At 34.8% G+C, this 21,738-nt stretch overlaps 1 protein-coding gene across 1 annotated transcript in view; it reads left to right on the forward strand.

Annotated features, from left to right (window-relative positions):
- The window catches only part of LOC150082178 (uncharacterized), a 168,383-nt gene that overhangs the window by 2,287 nt on the left and 144,358 nt on the right, over positions 1 to 21,738 (forward strand). The window contains exon 3 of the mRNA XM_090379154.1: positions 1,319 to 1,461. The gene's annotated coding sequence lies outside the window, so the exon portion shown is untranslated. The remainder of the gene's footprint in view (positions 1 to 1,318; positions 1,462 to 21,738) is intronic.

Below are 21,738 nucleotides of genomic sequence, written 5' to 3' on the forward strand. Positions count from 1 at the left end.
TGATAGTTATACTAGTTTCAAAAATAGTACTTTTGATTGTTATTGCAGAACATGAAATTTGTGTTTGCTATTAAGCTGATACTTGACAACTGGCTCTAAGTAGGTGTGGTATACTCTATAAATGTTATGAAAAGCAGAGTATACTGTGCATATTAATCAAATTTCAGAGGGTATACGGCATATACCCTCTGGAATTTGAGACTGGAATACGGCGTATTTCAGTCTTTCAAAAACCAGAAGGTATACGCTATTCACCTTAAAAATAATCCAGAGGGTATATGCCGTATACCCACATATACCCTCCACTACAGCCCTGCTTGTAACATGTCCATTTCCACAAAATGTATGGGGTAAAAATGCTATCCAAAATTTCATTTTTGAGATAAAACTTAAAAATATGTTATTATTTTTGTGGTGCAAAGTGACTTTTAATTGATATTATATAAGTCAGTGGTTCTCAACCTTTTTTGTCTCGTAAGTAACATGTAATAAAAATTGGCTAGTGACTTTCAGATTCAGCTACATTTGGCCATTCAACATGAATATACTACTATGACCACACATGAACAGTGATTTTTCCTATTTGTTAACAGTTAATTCTCTGGGACTTGCAATCTTCTCCAGTCATTCGTTTCCCTACTTTTTTTTATATAAAAGGATAATAATAGGTCTGTTTTGGACGTGTTAATTTGTATTGGTTGATGAAATAAATGGATTGATTGATAAAAACTGGTGACAATTATTTTTATATTATAGCTATACATTTGTAAACTTAATTTAAAACTGTTATAAAAAAATAAAAATTTATTCAGTTATATATATACAGTATATATATATATTTTTTTTTTTAATGTAAGGAAAAATTCTCTTTTATGGAAGATGGATTTTTAAGGACATGATTACAGGGTGCATATTGAAATTTAGGGGTTGAACTTTTAAAATACTTTACTAAAATCTAGCCAATAAGATATTTTGTATGAAGTTTTTCAAAAAACTTTGTTGTATTAAATTCCACTGAGCCTTTGAAAGAAACTTATATGGAACTTTGGTTGGAGATTTCTGATATAAGTAATGGCTTAATTATTATTATTAAACTTGGAATATATATATTTCCCAAATAAACTTAATAAGTGAAACAGTTTATTTTTGTAATACCCTAATATTTCAAAAATAATTACATTATTTTTGTAATTTTGGAGTTATTTTTATTATCAAAATAACTCCCCAACTTTCCCATATACTTAGTCTATATGGGTGGGTTGGGGAAATTTTTAAGAAAAATTTTGTATAAATATTAATTATTGTTTTCCATTTTTAGCAGTAGTAAAGAAGCATTTCAGCTACATTTGGCCATTCAACACAAACATACTGCTGTAACTGCATGTGAACCAATGATTTGTCCTCTTTGTTAACAGTTAATTCTACGAAAACTAAAGTTTCAGCTACTGCTGTGAAAACAAGGTAAGATACATGGTATATTAATTTAACTCAAAACTGTTAGGTTGCTTCACTTATGCCAGTGTATTTGTGTTACAACTTCATATACTGACAATGGGAAAGTAGTAATTTCTTTATACTGAACAAAAGAAGGCATTTGATACACTACTAAATTGTCACTCAATTCGAGAAGACATGTTTCACATTTATTTACAGTTTGTGCCCAAGGGATTGGTGCACATTATTTATCTTGGAATGTATTATTTTAGTCATAACAGTATTTGTTTATTACTGAACCCCTTGGTCATTCAATATGGTTGTTGAGAGGCACAGTAATGCAGTCTATGATAATTATGAAAACTTCTGTATGCATTCATTGTAAATAATTTAACTCGAGGATACTGATATGGCGGCGCCTCAGTGGGCAGGAACAGCAGTGCGTAGCACACTCTTCTTGATTAGACCAGGATTCGAGCCCGTGACTACCAAATACAGAGGATGTGGAAAGGTCAGGGAATGACCACTCCATATCCCCAGAGCAATATGGCCTTAGTTGCTAATGCTTATAAAAATTAAATAAACTGATATGGCATCTGACAGATGCCACTTTTTTTTTCTTTTTCTTTTTTTTATTCCTCAAAATTTGAGAGTAAAATCAAATCCTCCTGTGTATACATTTCTAAATGAAGATACAGTATTTTCTTATTTCATTTCGATTTACAAAAGTTACAAGGGGTTAACTCTTTTTTGTGTTTATGCCATATGTCATGCATGGTGTCATGCAAGCAAATGTATTTTTGTTTTTGGAATTATTAGGTATGTACAAACACTACTCATGCAGAAACTGTAATTCATTAGATATCTATTCTTATGGCTTGTTTTGTCACTGTGTGCAATTTTTCTGAAAATTTGCTCTTTTTGGTGTGGGGAGGGATTTTTCTGTATGATAAGCTCAAATTTTGCAATGGTATAATTGGGCAATGGTATAACAGAAGATGAGTGAAAAAAAAAATACATCTCAAGAAATTTCAAATAAAATGTGAGATTATGATATAGGATTATTGAAACAACAAATTTGATTTTGTAGAATTTGTTTGAAGGGAGATAAATTATGTAAACCCTAATTAATAAAATGTTTTTAATTCAACAAAAAAAAGCTAAAATTAATTAATTTTTTTTTCTGTTAAAAAGCTGTCAGAAACTACCCAAGCCACATTTAGGTATCTGATGAGTCAAGGGTTAATGAGAGCTAACTAAGTTTAAAAAAAAAAAAAGTACAAATATCAAATAATGTGTTCTGATTCCTATTTGGAACCCTTTTATAGTGCTGTTAATATGAAAACGGAACTATTAAATTACAAAAACTAACAGTTAGTTTTCAGTATGGGAATGGAAGGAATTGGGATTTTCAAGTTCCTCTTCTCCCTTCAAAGATTCAGAAACTGAGCATGATTCCATTTCAATTTTCCAAAACTTTTATTAAAAAAATGATCCATATTGTAAATTTTCATGCATTCAAAAACTTACTGGTGTAATAATAAAAAGAAACATTACAATAGATAATAATATTCCATTGTAAAAGCTACCATTTTGAGATGTGAAAGCCTGTGGGCTGTATTATCACTACAAAAAAAACAAACTTTCCTCACTCTTTTTGAAAGAGTAAATTCAGAAAGGTATGCAAGATTTTGTTTTTTTTTCCTGATTTGCTTTTCAGCAGTTAAATAATGAAGAGTATACTGCTAAACCATTTTAAAAATGCAACCAGTCCATTATTTCAGAGATAGGATTTTAAGCCATAGTGTGATTCACCATGACTGCAAGATCTTAATTAATATTACTTTTTCCCCTTTGGTACAGTGGGGAAGACAGTGTACCAGTGCAACCGTACACACAAAAGAAGAGGTAAAGGAAAAGGTATCCATCAGATGTTATCAAGCCTTAGATATGTAACTGGCAATGTCTTTAAAAGATGTGAAGAATGTTTGAGTGCCAAGGATCACAACACTATTTTTAAAGTAAGGCAGTGAAATGAATTTAAAAAAAAAATTTTGGGGTACATGGCAAAATACCAAGTTGACTCATAACCCACAGCATTAGCACCCACATGTATCCAGCAGCACCTACAATCAGCTGAATCGTGACTAATGGACAAATGGCAAGTGTGAAAATTTTGTTTTTCCACTGAGACACCACATCCAGTAAAGTATGTTTTATGTCAGTAATAAATATATTTTCAATCATATTAAAGCTACCCTTTTGCAACATGGTATGTTCCTAAAGTTATCACTCTAAAGTTTACTGAATTTAAAACTATTTTCAAGATATTTTAGGTTTTGAATAATATATTGGCATTTAATGACTTTCCCAGAAGCATAATTTTTAGCAATTTCTTTTTTGGTGGGGAGTGAAGGCAGGTTAGCTGATTTAATAATGTTTACTAATAATTAACTCCCATATATGTAGAAATAACTATAAGATTGCATATTTATCTTTGTAATTTTTTAGCTTTGCATCTACTTATAACTTTCCTACATTTATTCTCTGGTGTCCCATGTCTCCTGTTTAAGAAAACATCTAACAATTGCTTATTAATCTTTTCCAGAGTACACAAGTATACATCTGTTTTTAAAGGTCATTTCAAGTATTTTCAAATAATGAAATGAAAATTTTGGTGAATTCTGCAATCTCTTATCTGTGTTTCCAAGTATTTGTAACTGTAGGTTATAATAGATAACAGAATAAAATGATTTTAAAAATCGGAGGAGGAGGAGGAGAAAATCATTCTTATCAGCCATTGTTGTCCAATTTCGGCTTAGAAAGCTGGAATTCAGATTCAAAAGTCAATAAAATTGAATGAAACAATGCATTAATAGATATCGGACAGTATTTTTCAAAAAGAAGTAAGAACACTTTTACTGTAAGAATAAATTTTTTTAAATTCTGAATGATAATTTCACTTTAATTTTTGACAACAAAGTCAGTATAAGAACAAATTAATATTTAAAAAGCACTTGTATACAAAGTTTTAATTTTTTTGAATTTTCAAAATTAAAAACGAAACTCGCACTGTGCTACCAGCCACCAGAGTGCCCGAAATGCTCAGGGAACTCACTCCTGAAAGGATTAATTCAGTCCAAAGTTTTTGTGATAAGATCTTGCTATTATTCTAGGTCAAACCTAATCTTTTGGCAGTCATTTTTACTTAAATATTATGTATGGAAGAAGTTTTTGTCCCATATGCTGGGACATCTAGTGCAGCCGTGATCCATAATTTTTCCATTCCTGGCTTTAAAATTATAGAGTTAGTGTCTAATATTGCCCAGCTTAGTAAATCACTTAGACATTTCAGGTGATGTTTGAATCACAAGTTCTGTGTAAACCAGTCACACAAACTAACCTTGCATAAGTCATCACACTCTTTGGAAGCATCGCTCATTTCTTGCTTTAAAGTGCTAGTGCAAAATGTTTAATTGTGTAATTATTTCTAAAGCCTTCAGTTCAAGTTGCACAAGTCCCTTTAAAAATATCAAAGTTACCACTACTAATCCAGCTGAATAATTTACGGGTGGAGTTCACGTTCCTCAGTTTTCTCTTGTTGGTAAAAACTAATGCACATTTGTTTCATTCACATCTACATCTTTTCTTCTGCACAGTTATGTGTTTTTTCCAAATTACTTATAAGCATAATTTTACAGTTCAGTTTGAAATTTTGCTTTGTTCTTCTCTGATATCTAAATCAATACACCCGCTTCTTTTTACATTATACCATACTAAATGAAGTTTCAGTTAAATCTTATGCTTATTACCATTTAAGTAGACATAGGGTTGCCGTAGCCGAGTGGTCAACAGCACGAGTGCAGTAGCACATGCTCTTTGAGTGGACCGAGGTTCAAGCCTGTGACTGCTAAATATGATTAATATTTGTGTTGATTGATTTATTGTAAACTCCTGACCTGGTGGTAGTGCTGGAGTATAAACAAAAACATTTGTTGGAAAAGTAATATTATTGTTATTATTATTAGCCATATAGTACAAGGAAGCCTGAGGCTTATGCTGCACCAAGCAAAAGAAAAAAAAAAAAATTGAGTAACCCTGAGAGAGAGAGAGAGAGAGAGAGAGAGAGAGAGAGAGCGCAGTAGAAGGAAGTCACCAAGAAAGAGAAGAATGATGATATCCAGCTCATGAGAAACTGTTGAAGTCTCATAACATGACTGTTATTGAATATTCCTATCAAATTTTTTTCTTGTTTACTATATGGATTCTAAAAATAAAATATTTCCATATTTTTAGTGGTTGTTAAAAAAAACTGCAAACCCATACAGCTATATTGGTGACTTTTGCACCAGAATTTTGGAAGCACTATAGCACAGAAGTTGATATTTCTTGCTGAGATTTTCTGTTTGGTTCTTAATATTATAAGTTTTGTGAAAGTGAAATATCATATTTATGTTGCCATGAATATTATATTTCACTTTCAACTACATAACTGCAGTTGTATTAATAACTGTAGTAGTTATGTTTTTAAGAAAATAACTTTCAAGGCTGTTTATAATATTGTTGCTTATGAATATTTTTCACTGTTTTTTTCTGTACTTGTCAACAGCTCCAAAACCATAAAATAAAATATCATTTTTTTTCATACTTCTAATAGTTTTTTATTTTTAATTGTAACGTCATCCTATTCCTTTGTTAGAAAGTTAATCTCTCATGTCCTCAAAAAAACATGGGCTCCTCTGTAGCCAGGTGGGAAGGAGCAGCAGTGCGTAGCACACGCTTCTTGATTAGACCGGGGTTCGAGCCCGTCACCGCCAAATATGGAGGATGTGGAAAGGTCAGAGAATGACCACCGCATATTCCCGGAGCAATATGGCCTTAGTTGCTAATGCTCCTAAACACCAAATAACAACAACAAAAAAACATCTTTGGGAAACAAGTACTATAAATAAACAACCCAGTGTAAAATCTGTTTCTGTTGTGCTATTTGCTTTCCTCACAAGCACATTGTCAGAATATAAAATTCCTGTGAATGCTGATGTTTGTGAGATCACTTGATATCATATACTCAATAGTTGACCCCCAGATAATTTACCTCAGGGCAATGGTATTTTATATGATTGGCTCTCATTAAAGTGGAATAATAGAATTCTGAAAGAAGTCAAATAATGTTATTTATTATATATATATTTTTTTTCATTATGACAGCAAGTAATCTGATTTTATCATTATAAAAAACAAATATTTTAATTTGACCTTCAGGATCCTCCTTTCACATACTAGTTGGCTAAGAGTTTTGCTTGTAAAATCACACAATGAATTTTACTAGGGTCAAATGTAACACTCTTTTTTGATGGTTATATTTAGCTAGTTTTATTAAATTCTATCTTGCATATTATCATTTTATACATTCATTAACCCAAGCACGGTACTAAGTACTATAGGTTTTAATACCTCTCGTGTTTGGGGTTCACATAAAAAAAAAAAAAAATGTTACATTGCTTACTGGAGTAACAGTCTTACTGTTTGGAAATGCTTTGTCTCCTTGGAAAAAGTGCATTGTTTTTTTTAATGCTTGCAGTGTAATATGTGTGGATTGTGGTATTTGCAATTGTGTGAATATCTAAAAAAAAATTAGTGGTACTAATGATTAAAGTCTGTTTTTTATTTTGTGCTTGGCTAATGTGTAATAAATTTTGTTGCACAATAATGGATAGGATTCAATTTGAAAGTTTAATGTTTGGAACTTAAAAATTCAGTTAGCTGAAAAAAAATAAGTTAAGAGAAAAACAGCACAGTTCTATTCTGATTTTTCTGAAGACAAAATTAACATTGAATACTTGTATAATGGTGAGTTAGCCATATAAATGGAAGGTTTTTTTTTTTTTTTCCTGTTGTAACTGAAAAAGTATTTTTGATTTCTGTTTGCATAATAAGTGCTCATTATTGAAAAAGTAATCTCAATAATAACACCACATTTCATGGGGTTAGTAGGAGGTTCCTGCTTTTGATGCTTCCCGTAGTTTGTAGGACTAGTTAGTGAGCTTGTTTGACTACACATATTTTCTTTGAATAGTTTGAAAAACACTTGTGCATGAAGCCAGGGATCATTATCAGTCTGTGGAACTACTTGATGACTGCAAAATTATTGCTCTTTGATAATTGTTCTACACCCTGCAATAGATTTTCTTACTAAAAGATATATTTGCCATTTATTTTCCTCCTAATTGTACATCCTTAATCTGCATCTTAAATCAAAGTATTCTTATACATTGTACAAGGATGGATTTCTGCAGAAATGCTCAATGCTTACAGTATAAGTATGGAAATATAGAAATATTAGAAAAAAATATTTAATGTTAAGATGCAATTTGGAGTGTGACAGAAGGTGGGACACAATACCCAAGAACATTTTTGTAAATGTATGGCATAACCTTGGCAGTCTACAGCATTATTTCTAATGAAATCAAAATTTGTATGCATGAGCTGCATTCCATTATGATCAAAATTCATGTGCAGGTAATGGTATACAAATTTTGATTTTATTTCAACTACTGTGTTGAAACAACCCTGCAATTCTTTAGTATTTTACTGTGTAGGGCAAATGTAGCTCAATTCTAGGGATCAAAAGTAAGCATAACAGTTGTTATATATGGTTTTAAAATGAAAGTTTTATTTCCATACACCACTTGGCTGTTACAGGCAAAATACATTATTCGTGGTTCAGTGTGTGTTCACTAGTAGGGATCTGTTACCTGATGAGACACAGCTCTGAAATAGCTGTGCTGGTGTCTCAGATTTTTAAATGGATAACTGATTAACCTATTCATGTGATGCTATACAATTTAAAATATATTAGAATTTAAGCAGAACTGTGGATAATGGTATTTGTCTCTTAGTTGAATAAGTCTTAGTGCTGAGTACATGGTGCTTGATCTTCAGACAGAACAGGAAGTCACTCCGTGATCAAAATCAAACAAGAGTAAAAATTTGTATGCTAATGCATACAAATTTTTATTTTATTTCAACTACTGCATTGAAATACCCCTGTGATTCTGGAGCTTTATTTCTAAATGGTGAAGCTGATGAACTTCATTTTTCGTGTATCTAAAGAGGAAGCACTAGTGAAGGACATATTGTCGTATGCAAAGAAGCCAAGTTGCTAAATGAGCAGGCTACCTATGAGTGAGTAAACATTATTGATATGCTAATGAATGCCAATAAGAAAAGCTAATGATAGTGAACTGGAGAGTATTTATAGATGCATTCATCACCTCTGACAGAGGATTTGGCGAATTGAGAAAAAGTAGCACAAGTACAGAAAATTCAAAAAATTCCAAGTGGATTTGTTCCACAATATCAGCTTTTAATATTCATAGGCAATACTTTTACTAGTGATAGACATAATTAAGAGGTCATAACCGAAATAATTGATTATGAATTTTTAATAATTAAATCAACTGTGTGTGTGTGCATGCTTGCATGGCATTTTGAAGCAGTGAAGGACTTTAAGTTAACATCAGATTGAATCCTTCCACTGCTTTTTTTTAAACATGATTTGTTAATCAATTATTCTGATTATCGAAATAATTGATTACTAATCAATTGCTGATGGGATTCTTCCTCTTGCTCAGAATAATCACCTGAGAGGGCATAAATTCAAATTGAGGAAAGACAGATGTAGGATAGACGTGAGGAAATTTGCCTTTAGCCAGCGGGTGGTTGGTTGGTGGAACAGACTTCCATCCCTTGTCGTGGAGGTTGATAGCCTGAATAAGTTTAAGGCTCAGCTGGACAGGTATTTCGAACGAACAGAGGGGTGAATTGGAAGTGGTTATTTTTTATTTTTTTGGCTGATGCTGCATAAGCTTGCTTTCTTGCATCAAATGCCTATGCTAATCATTTGACCATGCCCATCACAACTAACGCTCTTGATGCTGAATCATCTTTAGGTAAGATTTAATTTTGTTGTACAGATCAATCAGGCTTTGCGTTGGAAGAAAAATTGTAGATGGTAATTTGGTAAGTAATCAGTATAATTTTGTGCATTGCTTCATATTTTATCTTGTATTTTATGTATGTCCTATTCAAAGAGCAAGGAATCTAGCTTCATATAATGTTTGAAGGGCATATTGCATGGTTACTTTCATCAAAATACTTGAAATGATAGCACACTTCACCCTGAAAGTTTAGAATCTGTTATTAATAGTCTAAAAATCGTACATTTCACAGACATTTTCTCCTTCACTGCTTCGGTAATTGTTATCTTCATAAAAATTCTTGGCCATAGTTAATTGTGACACTGGTTTATCAGTGGCCATAAAAGCAGTAAACTCTTCTAATAAGTGACTGTACTTAATATAAATGTAATTTTTTTTTTTTTTGTATATATATTAGAAAGGTAGCTCTTCCGTAGTTTTTATAGATGAAACACTAAATTAAATACATGACAAGCATTTTATCATTTTACTACAGACATTTTCAGCAAAAACTGAAACTTTGTGACTCAAAAAAGAAAATCTTCTAGTTGCTAGTGTTTCCATATTATGCAGAATTGGTTCTAGAACTTGCAGATTAAAATGTAAAATAATTATGCTAGGCCTGGAGGTCATTTTAATATCAAAATGAAATAACAGAATATTTAGCATCATTTAGGAACAAAAATATTAAGTATGATTTTAAACTTAATTAGTTTAAAACTATGATTTTAAATTTAATTCAAAACAAAACGAGGATACAGTGGCCTGCCATATCTATCTACCTCCCAATCTATTCATTCTTTTCACTCCATAATTATGTTGCCACTTGTCTCGTGCATCATGTGCCCAATTGTCCAGCAGTTTACAACATACACTTCTGGTGAGAGGGTTTCAAACTAGTTTTCTTCTGATTTTTTTTCTACCTTACTTGCTTTACATCTGCAAACAATTCTGCTTCTGTCTGCAAAGTCAAATACAAAAGGTAAAAAGCTAAGAGTAGTCTCCACTTTGTAAACAAAATTGAAAATTATTTCTCAGTTTTAAGCAGTAATATAAAGTTTTATATACAATATATAATGCACATACAATATACATGGTGTGTCATAACATGTGGGACTCACTTCAGGGATGGATTTAGGAACTAAAACAATAAAAAGTTCATGTAAACTTAGGTCTGATTTTACCTTGTTTCTGTGTTACAGCCAGTTTTGTGTTCCAGCAATTCTTTCCACAAACTGAGTTAGCATATCTGGCTCCATTCGACTGTTTACAAACAGTGCTCAAAATCTCATAGAGAGCCTCACTGATAGTTATATAAACAACATCCTCTAGTGTTCTTTGAGTGATTTTAGTTGGTTCTTCTGACAAGGGCACTACATTTGGAGCTTGTTATTAACATTTTGATACTGTGCTTTTGCAGTGATAATGGAGGTTTATTCAAATCAAGGTATGAGAGACAGGCATCTCGTGTATGGACTTACCAGATGCAATGCAGCTGAGGCAAGATGTCTGTATGCAGAAAACTTCCCCAATTGTCGTGTGCCAAATAAGAAGACCTTGCAGAGACTGGTTCATTTAGAAAACGAGTTTAAGATGGTGGTAGACCCATCAGCACCAGAACAGCAAATCCAGCATACACCTAGAACTCTTTAGTGAGTGAGGAGGTCTGTGATGAGGCATTTGCAGGCTTGTATTCAGGTGCATGGTAGTCATTTTGAGCATTTCATGTAAAAATAAGCAGATAGTTGCTGTAACTCGGAAACAAGGCAAAATCAAATCTGTTTACATGAACTTTTTTTTTATTGTTTTTAGATCCTAAATAGGTCCCCATATGTTATGACACACCCAAAGCTGTTGCAAATTATTAGTGCCTAACAATTAAATGTTCGAGAACCAGAGAAAAATATTCACCAAAAATGGAGGAGTTTTGATTTGGATTTCTGATGAGCAAACACAGTTAATGTGATGATAAGCTGAAGGCTAAGATTGTTTTTGACATTCTCAAGATAGATGAAGAAAATTGCAGATACAAGTTCCTTTGAGAAGGGTGGGTGTTTCATAAATTTAAATTAAGGATAGATGAGACTATGTCACAGTATTACAATCATGTCTGGATGCCATATCCAAAGAAAATCATTAAACCTATTTAGAGGTCTCAAGACTGACATGTCTGGCAAGAATAGAAAAAGAATGTCCATATAAGGAGAGACCAAAAAGGTATAGGTTAGAACAGGGAAGCTAGGCATAACTCTGGGGGGGAGGGGTTATCTGAATGAGATGCATTGTGTACTGAAGGGCAGGAGTAGTAAAATGAATAACAGTGGAATTCTCATGTTGAAGTGGAATACAGAATCCTGAATACATAAATATAGATATTGGGAAAAACTATTAATATACTACACTTTAGAAATTTACATTTTGACAACATATTGTCGAATGTTGAAATACTACATTTTGGGGTGGTTGAAGTTGACAGTATGGTAAAATTTAAGGAGAAGCTGGATTGGACCTTTTGGAGACAGAAAGAGTATGACAAAAGTGGATATAATTTCTGTGGACATTTTTTTTTTTTTTTACTAATACTAAATCATTTGGTTCTTTCCAAAAGTGCTGAAATCCAATTGGCAGTATGTTTGCACAAATGATTGAGGAGCTTGGATATGGTCCTAAAGTCTTCAGTGTCAGTGGAATGGGCTGTTCTAGAAGATGACAATAGAACCTTCAGAACCTTCATGTTGAAGAAAGAGAAGAGCTTTTTGGTCATAAATATTGTAGAATGAACTGACTTCTGGGAGATAATGCCTTATAGAATATAAAACCGAAACTGACACTTGTTTACCACTATGAGAATCCAAGGGATTAGAAAGGTCAACAGTCCTATGGTTTGGTATTCAAACAAAAAAGCTTAAGTAGCATCAGAAGCAAAACTACAAACACTCCCCCCACCCTTCCCCGTAAGGTTTCCGAGTGGCACCCATGTGAACTTGAACAATTATATCAACCAACAAGTACTCCCAACTCCACCTCTATGTTAGCAGACTAACAATATGGTAGTTTCACCAGGGACTTGTTCCAAAAATGGTTCTGCCAATATTCCTGCCTTGCAGTAAAGTTGTTTTTGCCAAGGTTTACCTTGGCAAAAACAACTTGTCAAAGAAGACATTATTGACCATTGACATTGCTCCAAGTCACCCAGCAATCCTGGTGAGATGAATTAGTGATGGAATGATGAAGCTCATCTTCTTTCCCCTAATACAAAATTGATCTCTCATCCCCTAGTCCAGAATACAATTACTAATAAAATTTAGTAACTGCATTCTAGACTAGGGGACGAGATATTCCATATGATCACATTCACTAAATACTTGGGTGCCTCCGTAGCCTGGTGGGAAGGAGCGGCAGTGAATAACACGCTTCTTGATTAGACCGGAGTTCGAGCCCATCACCACCAAATACGGAGGATGCGGAAAGGTCAGGGAAGGACCACCGCATATCCCGGAGCAATATGGCCTTAGTTGCTAATGCTCCTAAAAACCAAATAACAACAACTAAATACTTGGAATCCACAGATGGGGAAAAGACACCACTTTAGCAGAATTTTGGAAACATTCCAGAATGCATTAGACAACATACAGTTCACTCGATCAAGTCAGTTCCTACTATATGAATGATACACAAAGAAAGTTAATGGTCTGAATTTGCTGCTGATTTCCTTGGATTCCAAGAGGAGATACTCAGGAGAAGAAAAATCCAAAATTGGACCATTGAGCTGGTTAATGGTTTTTGGAATTAGTCTTGTGATGTTAAAGAACTGTTGGTGGCACATGCTTGAAAGCTGAATATGTGAGACTTGGTTCAATTGATTGAATTCAAGTCTTCAGGAGTGACTAAATAAATAAATACAGAAGAAGAAGAAATTAAGAACTTTGACATTTATGAATTTCTTCAAGCATTTGGAGACATTGAAGAAGCTTTTAGATGAGTACCTAGATGCTGAGAGCTTCCTTGTAGAAATGAATTACTTACTACAAGAAAGTCCTGAATGAGAAGAAGGAAGCTTGGATGCAGTCAACTCTAGGTTTGATTTGCAAGCAGATACCTCTAGGAATCCACAGCCCTCGATATCTGAAATTATAGTTTCTGGTATGTAGTTAGAAGTTGATTCACCCTTCAAGGAATAAACTGATCTGCACATTACGTGTTTTTATTCCCGAAAAATGAGTTTAGTGCTCAAGTTTATGACTTTGCTGGAACCATTTATCATTATAACTGGTGATGGGCATAATCAAATGGTTAGCAATTCAGAGAGTTCGGTGTTCGAATGAGTAGTAGTTACTGACAGCTAACCACAAGATTATATCATTTGAATGATATAATTAAATGATTTGTCATAATCAAATTTAATATTTTTAATGAAAACCCCAAGCACGAGAGGTATTAGAACCTGTTGTACTTAGTACTCTGCATGGTTTGAAGGTTGAAAAGATGAAAGAAAGATGCTTGTTGACATTAAACTTGAATTTCTGTAGATTGTAATTTTCAGGAAATATGTATGAAGAGAGGTTGTTTCAGAAAATGGAAGTTGAAGGAATAAATGAGAAAGAAGAAGAAAAGTTAGTTCTGTGAGTTTGAAGTAGGACAGTAAAGGGATATTGACTGGTTGGAGCACGTGTTCGGACTGGTTTGGAAGAGAGAGCAGGAATTATAGAAGCCAATTCAGAAGAACTGTGCTCATGAAAGTATCTAAAAAAAAAGCAAGCAGCAGAAACAGAATATCTGTAAGCCAGAGGGTAGAGAGACTTCATTAGAGATGAGGCATTAATTAACCTAACTGCTCTCTCTTTTGAATGGAATCAAGAAGCATGAGAGAGGTTTTGGGGTTCAACCTCAGGTGTGGGAACAATATTCATGGTAGGATGGATTTGCGATTTATACAGAGCAAGCATCTGTTTAGAAGAAAAGTAATGCCAAGAGTGAAAGAGAAAATTCAATTTTTTAGATGCATAGGGAGCAATATTTGTGATGTGTTTATGCCAAGAGAGATTAGAAGTCAGGGTAATCCCTTATAGAGATATATATGTGATCTTGTCTATAAATCAGAGTGCCATTGAAGATAAGTATAGAAGAAAAAGAATCCTTTTTGTGAGATAAAGATTGAAATCAGCTAAGTTATCTTTGCTTCACTGGAGAATACCTTCTGATCAGCATTTAGGGAATTTGTTATGGATACTTAAGAAGTTGAAGCAATTTGTGCAAGGCAAGGTTTTTCAAACTGGAATGCAATGTGCTATCATCAGCAAAACTATGGATAGGAAAGTCATTAATATACAATAGGAAAAGAGTGGGAGAAGCCGACTACTCAGGTGGGTAAAGTGCCTGCCTGGCAACCCAAAGAGGTCACGTGTTCGAATCCTGCCTCGGGCTTGGATCAAAGTAAAATGCAAAAACTTTGGGAGGTGCATTATGGCCACAGAAGCTCGTGCACCAACAACTAACAAAAAAAAAAAAAAAAAAAAAAAAATAGTGGGAGAAAGAACTGAACCTTGGGGAACACTTGCATTAGTGGAGAAGTTAAAGATGGGGCCATCTGTCATCACCCACAGTGAGCAGTCAGAGAGAAAACTGGATAATCAATTAGAAAAAACAGTTGGCAAACTGTAAGATGGAAGCTTGTTTAGAAGACCTTTATGCCAGACATGATGAAAGCCTTTGAAATGTCAAGAGCAACTGCTTGAGTTTCACCAAATTTTCCCTTGAATTTGTCCATAGATAGGTAACATAAGGCAGTATATCATTAGTGGATCGACACTGACTGAATCCATACTGGTGATCATTGATCAGATGGAAGGTTTCTAGATAGTTTGAGTTGATGGAATGATAACAGTATAATCAAAATAATTGAATGATTTGCCATAATCGATTACGACCTGTCGATTATATCCATTGCTAATTATAAGTGTTTTGCTCCTTACTTGTCATTCTTTTATCTTTTGTGCTTTTTAGAACCAGTTAATGACTGATATAGAGGGCGCTTTATGTCAGTTATTAATTGATTCCATAAAAGTACAAAAGATAAAGGAATGATGGATCAGTTGTTAATTAGTCACTTCTTCCAGTAAAGTAGGAACTTGTGCTAATCTCTGAGCTGGAAAGTATGGTATAATTGTAACATGATTATTATTATTTTTATTATTTGAAGAAATTATGGAATTTATGTTTGGGACATATACAGGGTCACACTACCAGTGCGACAAACTTGCAGGGGATGTAGGGGGCACAAAGACGAATCGGAATCACATAGCATAGCATTGCAGGGTCCGAAATGCCTTCGTCATGCGGTAGAGGACGTTGAACAGCGATCCCGCTGGAAGTCAGCATTTGCGAACCGTTTCTGTTGAAGAAAGCAAGTAGCAAAAGTCCTCCGGAGCAGATAATCCGCAGGTTCCAATGATTGGATGCGTTGCAGATGGTATGAACTCATTTGGTTTGTTGACAGTATCCTCCATACAGTGGATTGGGAAATACCCAATCGTTGGCCTATCGCTCGAGTACTCGTACTCGGATTGCTTTCTGCAAGATGTAGGACATTCTCCTCATTGTTTGGCGTCCTCGTCGTTCGCTCTCGATTCATGGTACCTCTCGTGAAACAACTAGTCTCATGTAACCTTCTCATCATACGATTAAAATCGTATGATGAGGAGCACGCCTGTGCTGGAAACGTTCCTGGTACAAGCGCAGAGCTGCGCGCCCATTACAGTCCGCAGCTCCATACGCGAGGTGCATGTCGGCCAGTTCAACGTTTGAATACTCGTCCATCCTATTGCCTCGGGAACCGGTTTGCAAATGCTGACTTCCAGCGGGATCGCTGTTCAACGTCCTCTACCGCATGACGAAGGCATTTCGGACCCTGCAATGCTATGTGATTCCGATTCGTCTTTGTGCCCCCTACACCTCCTGCAAGTTTGTCGCACTGGTAGTGAATCACCCTGTATCTATATTTCATATATTCATATGGCATAATAATGCCGACCTGCCTAGCCGGGTGGGTAAAGTGCCTTCCTGGCAACCCAAAGGTCGCAGGTTCGAATCCCGCCTCGGGCTTGGATCAAAGTACTGCAAAAAAAAAAAAAACCCTTGGGAGGTGCATTATGGCCACAGAAGCCGATGCGCCAACAACTACCAAAAGAAAAAAAAAAAAAAAATATATATTCCATATGATATATATATATATATATATATATATCATATGGAATACGTATACGGCAGACATGCACAAAGAATTGCTTTGAGGAAAGATAGTTTTCTGAATTTGTGGGAAGGTTTTATCAGAATATTAGAAGAAATATAGGTCTTTTAATATTCAAGTGTGCAACCTATAGAAAACAGAAATGGGATTTCTGGGATTATCCCTCCCACCTCTCGTGCACACATCCTTGTAGTGTGGGCGCCTCCGTAGCCAGGTGGGCAGGAGCAGCAGTGCGTAGCACACGCTTCTTCATTAGATTGGGGTTCGAGCCCGTGACCACCAAATACGGAGGGATGCGGAAAGGTCAGGGAATGACCACCGCATATTCCCGGAGCAATATGGCCTTAATTGCTAATGCTCCTGAAAACCAAATAACAAACAAACAAACCTTGTATTGTAACATACTAATCACTATAATTTGTAAAATATTCAATTAAATTTTAAAAAATCGGAGAATTGCCTTAGCAGCGCTTATAGCTGCAATTTCCGAAGCATCCTTTTTTTTTTTTTTTTTAGAGAATCAAAAATTTTAGCATAAGACAATGCGCACCATGTTTCTCACATTTTCAAAATAGGCTCTTGTGGAAGAGGAAAGCCAGGTTGCGTATCTCTGTAAATACATATGCATGTTGTAGGTTTTTTTTTTTTTTTTTTTTAATACAAGGAATAACGTCATCAGCGTCGCCAGAATTCTTCCGTATTGTGTCTGCAAGCCTATGAGAAGGATCAGGTTTGGATAGAAAACCTATAATGCAGAATCTGCGTTTATCATATACAGATAGTATCACTAACAAAAATACAGACTTCACTGTGGGTCGATTTTCATTCTGATGGAAAGATCGCAAATCTGGCAATTGTGAAGTGATCCATGTTTTCGAAAATTTTAAAGCAAACAAATGCGGAGAAGGTTCACCGTCTAATTCTCCACATACAAACGCGCAATACAACGACTACAAGAAATCTGCAGACATCCAGATACACTTTTCTCCAATATCCTACCAATTTCGCGAATAATATCATCATAAATAGTGTTAAGATAATTCTTCCTCGGAGTAGATTTCATCTGGGATGTTTTGATTTATACAATATTCCTCCAGCACGTATTTGCATATGCACATAATCCGATGTCCACTGGTCTCTTTTTCATTATCTAATGGGCAAACATTCAGTAGAACTGATGATTTAAAATGTAATTAGCGTGTCTTTTTTTTTTCCTCGCTAGGATGTATGAAACACGTCTATGTAAAGAGCTATGCAAACAGTGTACTTGTACCTAACTTGTTAAGAGACAGCCAACATAATCTGTAAAAGGAAATGCAAAAAAAAAAAAAAAACTTTACCAAGACGGTATTGGGTTTCGGCAATTAAAATATTTTTGCCTTTACAAATTTAGTTTTACTTTAACAGTGAGTTTAAACTCGTTAATTTAAAAAAATATATATTTCAAATATGGGATGTAGAGGTCGTTTCATCTCATATTTTATGAGAAAAAATTAATGCCGATAAAATTCATAATTGAGATTTTGTTTAAGTGTTTCTATTCAGACGTATTCAAATTTAATTGCAACAGTTTTATTAGCGACTTGTGATAGCGCATGATTACGAATAAGTGGACATTGTATTTCGGAATTTTTGACCGTTCAGATGCGAAAAATAATGGATTCTCGTGTTTGTTCGCTTTTTATACACTCAAGTGTATCTCCCCCCAACTCTGTACTGAAAAGGTCGCGTTGCCCAGTTAGATGGTAAGCGAAACCACGAGTCTTGCTCAAGGGCTAAAGGATATCTATTGGATTACTCTGCGTAGTGATAACGTAGTGGTATTTAGTTATTATCAGTAAGTTTAACATTGCTAGTTGTTTAGCGTTGCGCTACTTAGGTCAGTTGTTGCACCTCGTTGTGCAAACGCTACTTGTGGTGCAAGCCACCTCCTTTTTATGCTACTCAGCAAGTTGTTGAGAGACTTTTAGTATATACGGTTAATAATTGTTACTTTTAGACTCCAGCCACAATCACATTTGAAGTGAATACTGTACTGTATTTGTATGTATTTATGAATAATCGTGTTTGTTCTCAGAGTGAGCCCGGTTTTTATGATCGAAATTATATTTTCTATTAAGAAAACTGTTAATCAGTAGAAGCAGTGATCTGAAATAACTGTTTGTGCTTTTCAGGGGGGAAAAGGTCAGCACGCGTTCGTATTTGAATTATATATAGAGCTGATTGGTGGCAAATTGTTTAGAAATGATTGTGTTATAATTTTAAATAAGGATGAGCAGTATAAACAAGATTGTCCATTATACTATTATCACTGCGTACAACGCAGTGATAATAGTATAATTCATGATTTATAACAAAAAAAAAAATTAAACAACTTCTATGCTCGAACCTAGAACCTTTTTGTTTTTGTGTCTACTGCCTGCGCTGGTTGTTCATTCCTCCAACCAGCGCAGGCAGTAGACATAAATCCATCGCTTCAGCAACAGCGTACAATACATGAATAGCCTGTGTGATGTGTATAAAAATAAATAATTATAATAACCGGATTTCTGTTGGAGGTTCCATAAAATTTTATGAAAATCCATCCACTGGGAGTCGAGTTATTGCATGCAGTCAGACGGACGGACAAAGAAGGAATAATTGCCTGATTTCTATTGGTCTAATTTAATTAAATTTGGGAAGGCTCAATAAATTGCTCTGAAAGAGCGAAATATAAAATTTCATTAAAATCTGTATACTGGGTGCCGTGTTATTACATGCGGTCGGATAGACAGAAAATTAATAATTGCCGGATTTTTATTCGTCCGATTTTAATGAAATTTGGGATGCCTTGACAAATCTTTTTAAAAGGGCAAAGTATAAACTTTTATGAAAAGCTTATACTAAAAGTTTACTATTGGTCCAGTTTTAATGAAATTTCAGATGACCACAAATCTTTTTATAAGGTCCAAATTAAAATTTGAATGGAAATCCATCCACTAGGAGCCGAGTTATTACATGTGGACGGATGGATGGACATGGTGGTGAAGATAATAGGCACATACAGTATACTAAGGCACTTAAAAAGCTTGGGAGGAAATCTGGGACGGGCTCAAAAACTTCAGTTGTAATAGACTGGGTCTGCAGTGAATAGTTTTTATAATTTATTTGCCCATTTCACAAACCTTTCGGTATCATCTTTAGCCCTCCGATCGTGCGAATATAGTACCAGGTGGAAGAAGGGGGTACCTAGCCTCCCCTTCTTCCAACTCTTCATGTTCGATATGCATCATTTCAAGGGTCAAGTTGAACAGAATACCCTATATGGACTGAAGAATTAAGAAAGTTATTCGCTTCTGAACGAAAAAAAAAAAAAAAAACTTCAGTTGTAATAGACTGGGTCTGCAGTGAATAGTTTTTATAATTTATTTGCCCATTTCACAAACCTTTCGGTATCATCTTTAGCCCTCCGATCGTGCGAATATAGTACCAGGTGGAAGAAGGGGGTACCTAGCCTCCCCTTCTTCCAACTCTTCATGTTCGATATGCATCATTTCAAGGGTCAAGTTGAACAGAATACCCTATATGGACTGAAGAATTAAGAAAGTTATTCGCTTCTGAACGAAAAAAAAAAAAAAAAAATAGGGATATCTTGACGAGTTGCCACTTGTAATGCTTTTGAATGGTGTATTGTCAGATGATTTATGTACGGTGGACGCTGCTTATTGTGATAACTTCGGGACTCGTCTTAATTGATAACAGTAGCCGATGAAACAAGAGTGCCCCTGTTCAGTGTTCTTTACTGATGTAGAGCGGAAATGTGTACATAAAAATGTGGAAGAGGACATTAAAATCAAGCAATATAAAATACTTTAATTGAGCTGTCCACTGTTTCTTTGAGAAAGTCATCAATAAAAGTGGAACAGTCATGTTTTTTGAAAGCCATATAAACCATTTAAAACAATATAAACTCCTCTGACCATTTGGTCGTACCGGAGTATAAACAGAAAATTTATTATTATTATATTAAAATCAAGAATTAGAAGAGGGTCACTATTGTAAAAACAGATTGGTAGGAGCATTTGGTACTTTCTTTCATAAAGTAATCAGCCCTCGTGGCTAGCAGTTGGTAGGATCGTCGTCCTTCCCACACCGGCAGGAAATGAGTTCGAGTCCCATTGATGATGGAAGGAATTTTTATGGGCCTTTTTTTCACAACGTGTCTGAGTTAGTCGGTCTCAGGCGAGGTTTTTCCTCCCAGAAACTCAGGTTTTTCGTCCAGGAAACGAAAAATCAACCTCAGAACACTCGCAATTTACAGACAATATACACGGAGCAATAAGACAGTCGCTGATGCTCCTAAAACCCAACAACAACAGAGTAACCACACCGACATCCATACGAACTGTACGAAGAAACAGCAGTAACTAGACACGCAGCATGTCGGAATGTCACATAATCACTTCTATTGCACATGCGTAAACCGGTGTAATGCAAAAAAGTGATAAAAACCGAAGCGCTGATTACGATAAGCATAGTTTTTTCTGTGTATTATTTCTGATCAGGACTTCATAAAAGCGATAACATTAGCTTGAGTATTTGCATATAAATATTCTTGGAGTACTAAACCAGGCCACATTTTATAATTAGAAAATATTACGGAGTGGACCGCACTGGGACCCCTGCTCTATATGATTGCTTTTTATTAAGCCCTTTCTTATTGTCTGCAGTTTTATGGTGTACATTTGTGTATCTCCAACAAGCTGTAACAGATTGCTTTATATAAATTCCTCTTGAATTTCCACTGAATTTCAATACAGAGTTACTCAGGTCTCAGAAAGTTGCTACCTGGTCCGGAACGATATTTAACTGTGGTCTTGTGCCTTTATAATAAAATGTTATCATATTATCTTGATATATTAGACCACCTGGCATCTGTCGTCCAACCACCCCAATCTGGAATGGGCGTCTCGATTATCCTCATCTCCAGCTGCGTCCTTGGTTTTTATTATTTGGGGGGGAAAAAAAAAAAAAAAACGCAACTTAACCAATTTCCGTCCAATTATCCATATATCACAGCATAGTGATTTCTGTAGTTTC

This window comes from Mastigoproctus giganteus, chromosome 8 (assembly GCF_048544385.1).
Source record: "Mastigoproctus giganteus isolate SK-2022 chromosome 8, ASM4854438v1, whole genome shotgun sequence".
NCBI lineage: Eukaryota > Metazoa > Arthropoda > Arachnida > Uropygi > Thelyphonidae > Mastigoproctus > Mastigoproctus giganteus.